The sequence below is a fragment of the Natator depressus genome, chromosome 1 (assembly GCF_965152275.1).
Source record: "Natator depressus isolate rNatDep1 chromosome 1, rNatDep2.hap1, whole genome shotgun sequence".
NCBI lineage: Eukaryota > Metazoa > Chordata > Testudines > Cheloniidae > Natator > Natator depressus.
Window position 1 is genome coordinate 263,911,996 of NC_134234.1, and position 10,086 is coordinate 263,922,081.

Genomic DNA, 10,086 nt, shown 5'->3' on the forward strand with positions numbered 1-10,086 from the left:
TTACAGAAATATTTGTCTCCATATTAATATAACAACAAAAATGTATTTTCAAAAATGTTTTTCAGGTTGATAGCTACAATACATTAACACCTCCATTCTTAGGACACACGTTTAGATCTGGTCACAAGTGACATGTGCTTTGTGGTTTCACCTTAGTTCCTAGGGGATATTTGTCTACCTTGTAGTCTGGCACAACATGCAGTCTCCGTTCCAGAGAAGCTATGGACTAGTATCAGTTAGTTCAGAGGACTTGCTCACACTATGCCAACCTTCAACTAATCCTAGTCATCTCTCACTTTCATAAATGTTTGCAAATTCATCCCATATACCATTTTATACAAAAGATTATCTATAATTGTTGTTTTGTGAAGATGTTACACGTGTACTAGAATTTCCGTGTTTCTCAACAACTGGTCTGTAGACTAGTGCCGGTCCCTGAGATTTCCCTGAAACAGTTTAGGAAGACAAGCCGATTCCTGATATCAAAAAGGTTGAGAAACACTGTACTGGATCACCATTCAAGTGTGTGTTCCCAGCACAAGAGCAGACAGAAACTTCCTTAGTTTAATGTTCCAAAGCTGTTAGCTACAGCAGGGGGATATAGCCACCATACGTGTTCCCAAGCAATAGTTCCTATATAAACAAGAGTTTTAATGTAATGAAATTTGGGGAAGACTAACAGAATTATAGACCCCAACCTCAAAAGAGGTGAGCGTAAGGGCTTTGTTCTAAATGGCAGTATATCTTCAGAGAACAACAATTACAGGCACACAATTATCTCTTCTTCAAAGATACAACATATGCTGTGGGATGTCTCCATTCTTGGTAAAAGCTAATGCCAATAGGCCAACCTTGATTTTTGCCATGGGGCTGAGTCCAAGCAGTAATCCTTTGTAAATGTTTTCAAAAGAGTTCTGTACGGCCACCTAATAAATCTCCTGGGGCCCCATTCTCCCACTTCAATGTGAGTTTGTCATAACCTTTTGAAGGAGAGTAGGCCCTCCAGATGTCAACTGGTTGCACGTTAGCTGCAGAAATACATATCCCTTGGACTGAATGTGCCTTGACATGGCCATGAAGTTGCAGGCCTGGCAAGGTACAGCTAGGGTTGCCAACTTTCTACTCACACAAAACTGAACACCCTTGCCCTGCCCTGCTCATTTCCAAGGCTCCGCCCCACCCCTTCTCCAAGGCCCTGCCCCTGCTCACTCCACCCCGTCCATCCCCAGCCCTGCATCATCATTCACTCACTCCTTTTCACTGGACTGGGGCAGGGGGTTAGGGTGCAGGAGGGGGTGAGGACTCCGGCTGGGGGTGAGGGCTTCAGGGTGGGACCAGAAATGAGTTCAGGGTGCGGGAGGGGGCTCTGGGCTGAGGCAGGGGGTTGGGATGCGGGTGAGGGCTCTGGCTGGGGATGCAGGCTCTGGGGTTGGGCCAGGGATGAGAGGTTTGGGGTGCAGGAGGGGGTTCCGGGCTGGGGGGGTGGAGCAGAGGGGTTTGAAGTATGGGAGGGGACTCTGGGCTGAGGCAGGGGGTTGTGGTGTGGGAGGGGGTATGGGCTCTGGGCTGGGGATGTGGGTTTCAGGGTAGGGCCAGAAATGAGGGATTCAGGGTGTGGGAGGGGGTTCCGGACTGGGGCAGGGGGTTGGATGTGCGGGGGAGATGAGGGCTCTGGCTGGGGGTGCAGGCTCTGGTGTGGGGCCAAGGATTAGGGATTTGGTGTGCAGGAGGGGGCTCCTGCATGGGATCAAGAGGTTCAGAGGGTGGGGCAGAGGGCAGGGGTGCAGGGGCTGGGTGGTTCTTATCTCAGGCAGCTCCCGGAAGCAGCAGCATGTCCCCCCTCCAGCTCCTATGCAGAAGCGTGGCCAGGCAGCTCTGTGCATTGCCCCATCCGCAGGCGCCACGCCTGCAGCTCCCATTGCCCGCAGTTCCCGGCCAATGGGAGCTGCAGAGCCGGCGCTTGGGGCATTCCTAACGGCCTGGTAAGCAATGCTGACTGGAGCCACCAGGGACCCTTTTCGACCGGGCGTTCTGGTCGAAAACTGGACACCTGGCAATCCTAGGTACAGCAGTGTGAGATATAGACAGATAGCTTTTTAGACATGGTTCTTTTGGAGAGAGGATCTATTGTATTGTTAAAGGGAACACAAAGCTGGATAGACTTTCCCTGACTATTAGTCTAGTACAGACAAAAGTTTAGAAGCCTAGGGAAAGTCAAAAGTCTGACTTTGTAAAGAAGGGGCTCACTGGCATGAAGAAGGTAGACAAATTGGTTGACAGATTTAGGTAGATTTCATCTATTTATTTTTTTCAGATTTAAGAAGTGCACCAATTGTCTATGCCTCTGGGGGAATGCACTTACAATTATCAAAAATACAATCACATTTTTAAAATTATACTGCCTTTGCCAACAATCAGCTGTAAACAGGCCACTCCCCAAATTTTCTTGTATCACAATGAGAAGTATAAACTCATATGGAACAACCCACACCAATGACATAATATAATGCTGTGTTGTTAAAACGTCAATCTCTTTGAAAAACTTGCAACCCCCTGAAAATGTCACCTCTGTAATAGCCAGTGAATGACACCCCAGTATACGTAATGGAGGGCACCTAGCAGAAGATAATAATGCTTGCAGCAGCACTCATACTAAGCTATCAGAAGGGTGTTAGAGAGATACATGCTGATTTGGCTGTTCCCTATATCTATCTCCTTTTCATTGACAGAGACAACATGCTTGGAAGATGAAACAGAAGGACTTTCTCAGGACTGGAGTTGATGGGAAGCTTCTAGCAGAATATGCACCTGATTTGATTTTCCTCCTTATGTTTCTGGAGTAGATTTCCAGGTCTTTAGTGTTTAGGAGAAGAAGAGACAATTATTTTCAAAGCAAGACACACAGAACATTGCTAATTTCAGTAACTTAATTTCTATGATACCACCTGACTGATGTAGATCTAAAACTCACCCAAACCTCTTATCTCATTCTTTTCTGTCATTGTTTGAATAATACCAAACAATTTTCTCTGTACCTAAGCCTGAAACCTTATTCTTATCTTTGACACCTCTTTCTCCTTCCTCAGAGTGTTCAGGGATCGATTTATCGCATCTACACTAGACACGATAAATCGATCTCCGATAGATCGATCACTACCCGCCGATCCGGTGGGTAGTGTAGATGTGGCCTTGGCTACTGTAACTTTCTCCTCCGTGGACTTCTTGCCTTTGGTATCTCCCACTCCAATCCATCCAAAAGCTGCTTTGAAATCATCTGCCTGTCACACCCCTCTAATGTTATCAATGCCTGAAATGCCTTTGTTGACTTTCTCCTTTCACTCCAAATTCAATCTTCTTTTGTTCATCTTTGTCAGGGTTCTTTCCCCACTCTGAACTCTAGGGTACAGATGTGGGGACCTGCATGAAAGACCCCCTAAGCTTATTTCTACCAACTTAGATTAAAACTTCCCCAAGGCACAAAGTCTTTGCCCTTGGATTAAATAAATGCTGCCACCACCAAGTGATTTAACAAACAATCAGGGAAAGGACCACTTGGAGTTCCTATTTCCCCAAAATATCCCCCCCAAGCCCTTATACCCCCTTTCCTGGGGAGGCTTGAGAATAAACAAGATGAGCACAGACCAGCCTTGGATTTTTAAGACCCAAAAAACCCAGTCAGATTCTTAAAAACCAGAACTTTATTAGAAGAACAGAAAAAGATAAGAGAACAACTCTGTAAGGTCAGAATGGAAGATAATCTTACAGGCAGTCAGATTCAAAACATAGAGAATCCCTCTAGGCAAAACCTGAAGTTACAAAAAGACACAAAAACTGGAATACACATTTCCTCCAGCACAGCGAATTTCACAAGCCAAAACAAAGCAAACCTAACGCACTTTCTAGCTGGATTACTTACTAGCTTTACAGGAATTGGAGGGCTTGCATCCTTGATCTGTTCCTGGCAAAGGTATCACACAGACAGACAAAAGCCTTTCCCTGCCCCTCCAGATTTGAAAGTATCTTGTCCCCTCATAGGTCATTTTGGGTCAGGTGCCAGCCAGGTTGCCTGAGCTTCTTAACCCTTTACAGGTAAAAGGACTTTGCCTCTGGCCAGGAGGGATTTTATAGCACTGTATACAGAAAGGTGGTTACCCTTCCCTTTATATTTATGACAATCTTCAAGACTCTTTACAACACAGTTCCCTTCTTACATATTTGCTCTCATTTACCCCACCCCCAGACCCAGCCCTTAAAACTCCCTTTCTTTTCTTTGCTTCCCATCTTCTTTTATGCCACTTTCTGTAGTTGAAACAGCCTCCTGCTTCCTGTGTGCCAAGCTCCTTGCCTCTCTTCTTACAAACAAATCCCTTTACAAATTGAAAAAAAAAATCACTTTTTTTACCTACCCTGCTAGCTCTTTCTTGAGAATATCTTCTCACTTTCATGTGTGCCTACTGCTGTCGTTATATAATATTTATCTAATTTAAATAGTAAGATCTTTGGCACAAGGACCAAGTCTTTTAAATATGTTTTAAAAAAATACTTTCATACACACTCTAAATAAATAAATAAATAAATAAATAATAACAATTTTATCTGATGTGATCTTTACTATTATGTTAGTGCAGCAATAATCATTCACTATGGCCCTGAGTCAGCTAAGCACTTTTCCTTAAGCACAAGTAGTTCTATTGAAGCTAAATAGTGATGAACTCATGTGCTTCGTTAAGCATGTGACTAAGTGCTTAAATAACCATGCACTGAAATGCTTTGCTAAATCAGGGCCTATATCTCTTCCATTCTAATTGATTTAGAAAACAAATGCTGATTTGGCCAATCTGATGCATAAAACCTGAAAGACAATACTGTTATGAATTAACTAGTATCAGACTGTCTGATGTTAGATATGTTTTAAAGTACTGATAAGTGAAAAGTGGTCAATCAACTTGCAATGTTTGGCTGTAGGATTCTATTTTAGGGACCGAATGGCTAGGCAGCAGTTCTGCGGAAAAGGACCTAGGGGTGACAGTGGACGAGAAGCTGGATATGAGTCAACAGTGTGCCCTTGTTGCCAAGAAGGCCATTGGCATTTTGGGATGTATAAGTAGGGGCATAGCGAGCAGATCGAGGGACGTGATCGTTCCCCTCTATTCGACACTGGTGAGGCCTCATCTGGAGTACTGTGTCCAGTTTTGGGCCCCACACTACAAGAAGGATGTGGATAAATTGGAGAGAGTCCAGCGAAGGGCAACAAAAATGATTAGGGGTCTAGAGCACATGACTTATGAAGAGAGGCTGAGGGAGCTGGGATTGTTTAGTCTGCAGAAGAGAAGAATGAGGGGGGATTTGATAGCTGCTTTCAACTACCTGAAAGGGGGTTCCAAAGAGGATGGCTCTAGACTGTTCTCAATGGTAGCAGATGACAGAACGAGGAGTAATGGTCTCAAGTTGCAATGGGGGAGGTTTAGATTGGATATTAGGAAAAACTTTTTCACTAAGAGGGTGGTGAAACACTGGAATGCGTTACCTAGGGAGGTGGTAGAATCTCCTTCCTTAGAGGTTTTTAAGGTCAGGCTTGACAAAGCCCTGGCTGGGATGATTTAACTGGGAATTGGTCCTGCTTCGAGCAGGGGGTTGGACTAGATGACCTTCTGGGGTCCCTTCCAACCCTGATATTCTATGATTCTATGATTTTCATACTAAACATATAAAGAGACAACACAGGAATTTAAATGATTTAACTCCAGGAATTTAAATGACTCAATCACGTATGTACATTTTATTTTATTTTCACATAATAATCAGTCTCAGGAATGTTTTCTTCCATCTGGATAAAAAGTAAAAATTATACAAATAATGTAAAATCAGAATGTTGACTCACAGATACTCTACACCCAAGACAATTTATTTTGGGGCTCACGGATAGGGCTTCATGTTTGTCATGGAGGTCATGGATTCCGTGACTTTCCGCAACCTCTGTGACTTCTGTGGTGGCCAGTTTGACTGACCCCAGCTGTTCAGGTGGCCCTGGATTCAGCCACACCAGCTGCTGCTAAAGTAGCTCCACAGCCAGTCACTTGGGCATCCCCGCAGCCAGCTGTACCAGCCGCTGTTGGAGTGGGCTTGGGGCCAAATGCACCAGCCACTGCTCGGGTGGCCCTGGGGACTGCCCGAGCAGCGACCAGTATGGCCGGCCCCAGGGACTGCCTGGGTAGTGGTCCTGGGGGGGGAAGAGCAGCTGCTGTTGGTGGCCCCCGGCAGCAGTCCCGGGGTGGCTGGAGAAGCCGCTGTTGACGACCCTTGGCAGCAGCCGCTGTTGGTGGCCCCCCAGCAGTGTTCCCAGGGCGGCTGGAGCAGCCGCTGCTCAGAGGTCCCCGGCAGTTGGTGCCGCTGCCCCCGGCTCCCCGCAGTAGTGGCCTCCCCAGACGTACCCCACCTCCCCCCAGTAGTGGCCCCCTCGCCGAAGATTTAATCAGGGGTATAAGTTATGGATAGGTCACGGGCCATGAATTTTTGTTTATTGCCCATGACCTGTCCATGACTTTTACTAAAAATACCCGGGACTAAATCATAGCCTTACTCATGGATGAGTATATTCTGCAGTATAATAACTGCAAGGCATCACGATTTGATCAGAACAATTTTTATTTATTGTCAGGCAAAACCTTTAAGATACTGGTGTGGCTGGATAGTTCTCCAGGCTTGGACGCCCAAGGAGTATGTCTTTGCTCTATAAGTTTACAACGTCAGTGCCTCAAAGTTATTATTTTTGCAGTTAGCAGTATTCAGGTACCATTCATAATTTTAATGGACAAAGCCAGCTAACCAAACCAAACCAAACCATGCTAAAGTGGTGGCTGAGATGTGGCCTGCCAAAACAGCCCTTCTCCGGAAAATGTAGCTTTACTGGGAAATATTGATTCTTCTTCAGCTAGTGTCCCTATGGGTGCTGCACTCTGGGTGTCTTTGCGTCCCCAGTGTGAGGGCCAGGGATGCGGCTACACCTACAGTGGAGCACTCAAAGGGGGACACATCTCGAAAAACCATCGTTAGTGCGCAAGGTGACTAAACTTTTCTTCTTCTTTGAGTAGTGTCTCTATGGGTGCTCCACTGCAGGTGTATCCGTGCGCCTCAGATCGGTAGATGCAAAGACACCTAGAGTGGAGCACCCAGCACCCACAGGGACACACTTCTCAAGGAACTGCAGTTACTGCACAAGGTGAGTAACCTCTTCCTCACTCTCAAATCTTCTCTGAACTGTTCACTCCTCACTAATGCGCCCTAAGGTGCCCCGCAGGGAGCTGCGTGAATGCGAGATACTAACACCACGATGTGAGGCAGGGGAAAGGAAATGGGGTTTTCAGGTTTCGTTTTATTGACTACATAAAATCCTTCCCCCCAGTTTCTTGTCACAGAAATGCTGAGAGCCAGGTCTCCTGCTCTGGGACACTCCCCGTTTTGTAGCTGTGTCCCCACCCAGAGCACCAGTAATGCCAGGGAGCGGATCAGGGCGGAGGACTGGGAGGCGGCAGGCGTTATGCGAGGTAGGAGGCTAAAGAACCAGAAGTAAAGAAGGAATGAAAAGAACCAAAAAATGCTTAGTTGACCCCGACGTGATTCGAACACGCAGCCTTCTGATCTGGAGTCAGACGCGCTACCGTTGCGCCACGAGGTCCTGCTGAGCTCTCTGACGCCCAGCATTAGAAATTACCAACCGCCACAAGCTAACGGCTGCTTGCCCCCAACCGCGCTGCGTCCCAACTCGCAGCGAGCGAGCGGGCTGGAGACACGGCCGGACAGTGACCGCCTCTGTCCCGCGCGCCCTGACCGCGGCAATGCGCCCCTCGCCGGCAACGGTCCAGTCGCCTCGAGCGGACCCGGGGGCGCTCGCGCCTCCCACTCCCGGCTCTGACCCGCGGCAGCCTCGAGACCAGGGCGCCGAACGGCCCCTTACCCCCCAGCCTGGCCCGGGACAGGCACCTCCGCCGCGGACGGAATCGCGGCCGCCCCTCCGCCAATGTAGACTCGCCCTCCCGGCACGTGGCGGGGCAGGCACCAGTGGCCTCAGAGCGAGCGGGACGAGCCCGGCAGCCTCCCCGAGCAGCCCCGCCCAGCCCCCAGGGCGCAGCAGCAGCAGCAGCCCCCGCCCCCGGAGAACAGCCCCCCCCCACCGGCAGCCCCCCACCTATCCCCGGCAGCAACCGCCACTCCCTTACCTCCCGGTGCCCCCCACTAGCCTCACCTCCCCCATCCTCCGCCCCCTCCCCGACCGAGCAGCCTCGCTGGCCCAGCAGCTCCACTTCCGCTCGCTCCCCGCGCCCTCTGACCTGACCTTCGCAGGGCTCCCACGAAGAGCCCCCAGTACTTCGCCGCCTGAGTCTCCTGCCTCTTCAAGCCCCGCGCCCTCACCCGCTCCGTCCGTATCGGCGCCCGGAACGCTGCTGCTCACCGTGTCTCTCAGCGTCCGCCCTGGCAGCCCCCGCGGGCTCGCGAGCGATGGCGGTTCCGGTTAGGGTGCTACAAGTGAAGGCATCTTCAGGGTGCTGACACGCAGCTCCTCGTTAGTATAGTGGTAAGTATCCCCGCCTGTCACGCGGGAGACCGGGGTTCGATTCCCCGACGGGGAGGCATTGAATTTTCGAAACGTTCACTGCTTTAGTCTTTTTTCCCTTTAAAAAGAAAAACTTAAAAGAATTAAAGCGTATTTAAAATGTTAAAGAAATGAACGTTTCTAGGTAGCAAGGATTTTTTAGTTTCTGTTTACCTTAAATAAATAAAGCAGTAGAGGAAATAAAAGGTATATTTGCCTCCCCGTCGGGGAATTGAACCCCGGTCTCCCGCGTGACAGGCGGGGATACTAACCACTATACTAACGAGGAATTCGCTGGTAAGTGTCTTAGCAAGAAGGCTATTTCATATCACTTAGGGAGATTGTTTGTTCTTCATGTATTGGGAGATAAGAGGTTGCTGTAAGGCCCGTTAAAGTCACTGGTGAGACTCCTAGTGATTCCACTGGAATTTGGATCAGGTCTTTAATGCACAAGTGACCTCTCTGATCCCTCTGAGTGAAAGAATTTGCGGAAGATAGTGCAGCCTTTCTTCCATCAGACTTTATTATCCCTTCCCAGCCAGCTGCCTAACTAGGAAAACCACAAGGAAAAGATGTTTTTTGCACATGCAAGGGGAACAGGAGGGTAATCGCAGAGGGGGGGGAAGGCATGTGGGTAGGTGATGCACTTTTGCCCCCTTAGCACTGCACGAGGGCTCACACTTGGGTTGTGTTAGAAGCAAACTGCAGGTGCTGCTACCAGAAAGCACAACCTTGTCTACATCTCTTGTCATTCCGTAGAGTGTGAGCATGTTTTTGGAAGGCTCAGCATTAAGCTAGGTTTTATTTTCAGCTGAGGCCCCTAATGGGATGGGATGTTGGGTGCAGGCAGCCATGGCTAGCGTGATTGTGTGGCTGTGTGTATGGAGCCTTTTGCCAGGAGTGGAAAGAGGGGAACCCCAGTGTGAAGGCTAAGGACCTCTCATGAACGGGGGTGCCGCACCCCGCACTCCTTGTTCCAGCACCTATGCTCATCGATGGTCCTAACCTTTCTGGCTTCCCTGGAATCATTCTGTTTGGGTTGGGGTAGGGTTGTTTCATTGTCTTATTCACGGGTTAATTTCACATTTGCCAACTTTCACGTGGTAAATAAGCACCCCGACTTTCACAATAAGCCAAAAATCAGGGTAATCCCATTTCAAAACAAGGCCAAAACAAGCCAATCCCTAAGAACCCCAACACTCTATGTGACTAGATCCCCCTCCCCCGGCGTGCAGTCTGGGACTGTGGTGGGCCCGCTGTGCAACTTGACTCTCTTCTCCCCTTTGCCCCTGCTTGCCAGGAACCGATCAAAAAAAAGAAGCAACAAACTACAAGCCACAAGCCAAAAACTAGCTAACAAGCAACTCACATGCCAATTAAGCCAAAAACAAACCCAATTTCTGCTTTTTTTTTTTTTTGCGGGTTTGGCATATCTGGTTAATTTATCTTCCTCCCATTCCCCAAAGGAATATTTTGTGGGGGGGTGTCTCTTTAGG

At 48.5% G+C, this 10,086-nt stretch overlaps 3 non-coding genes across 3 annotated transcripts; 1 reads left to right on the top strand and 2 right to left on the bottom strand.

Annotated features, from left to right (window-relative positions):
• Positions 1-7,603: 7,603 nt before the first annotated feature.
• Positions 7,604-7,675, bottom strand: TRNAW-CCA (transfer RNA tryptophan (anticodon CCA)). Its single transcript has one exon. It is a non-coding gene; the product is annotated as a tRNA-Trp (tRNA).
• Positions 7,676-8,555: 880 nt separating this feature from the next.
• TRNAD-GUC (transfer RNA aspartic acid (anticodon GUC)) lies at positions 8,556-8,627 on the top strand. Its single transcript has one exon. It is a non-coding gene; the product is annotated as a tRNA-Asp (tRNA).
• A 180-nt stretch (positions 8,628-8,807) lies between these two features.
• On the bottom strand, positions 8,808-8,879 carry TRNAD-GUC (transfer RNA aspartic acid (anticodon GUC)). Its single transcript has one exon. It is a non-coding gene; the product is annotated as a tRNA-Asp (tRNA).
• Positions 8,880-10,086: the final 1,207 nt, after the last annotated feature.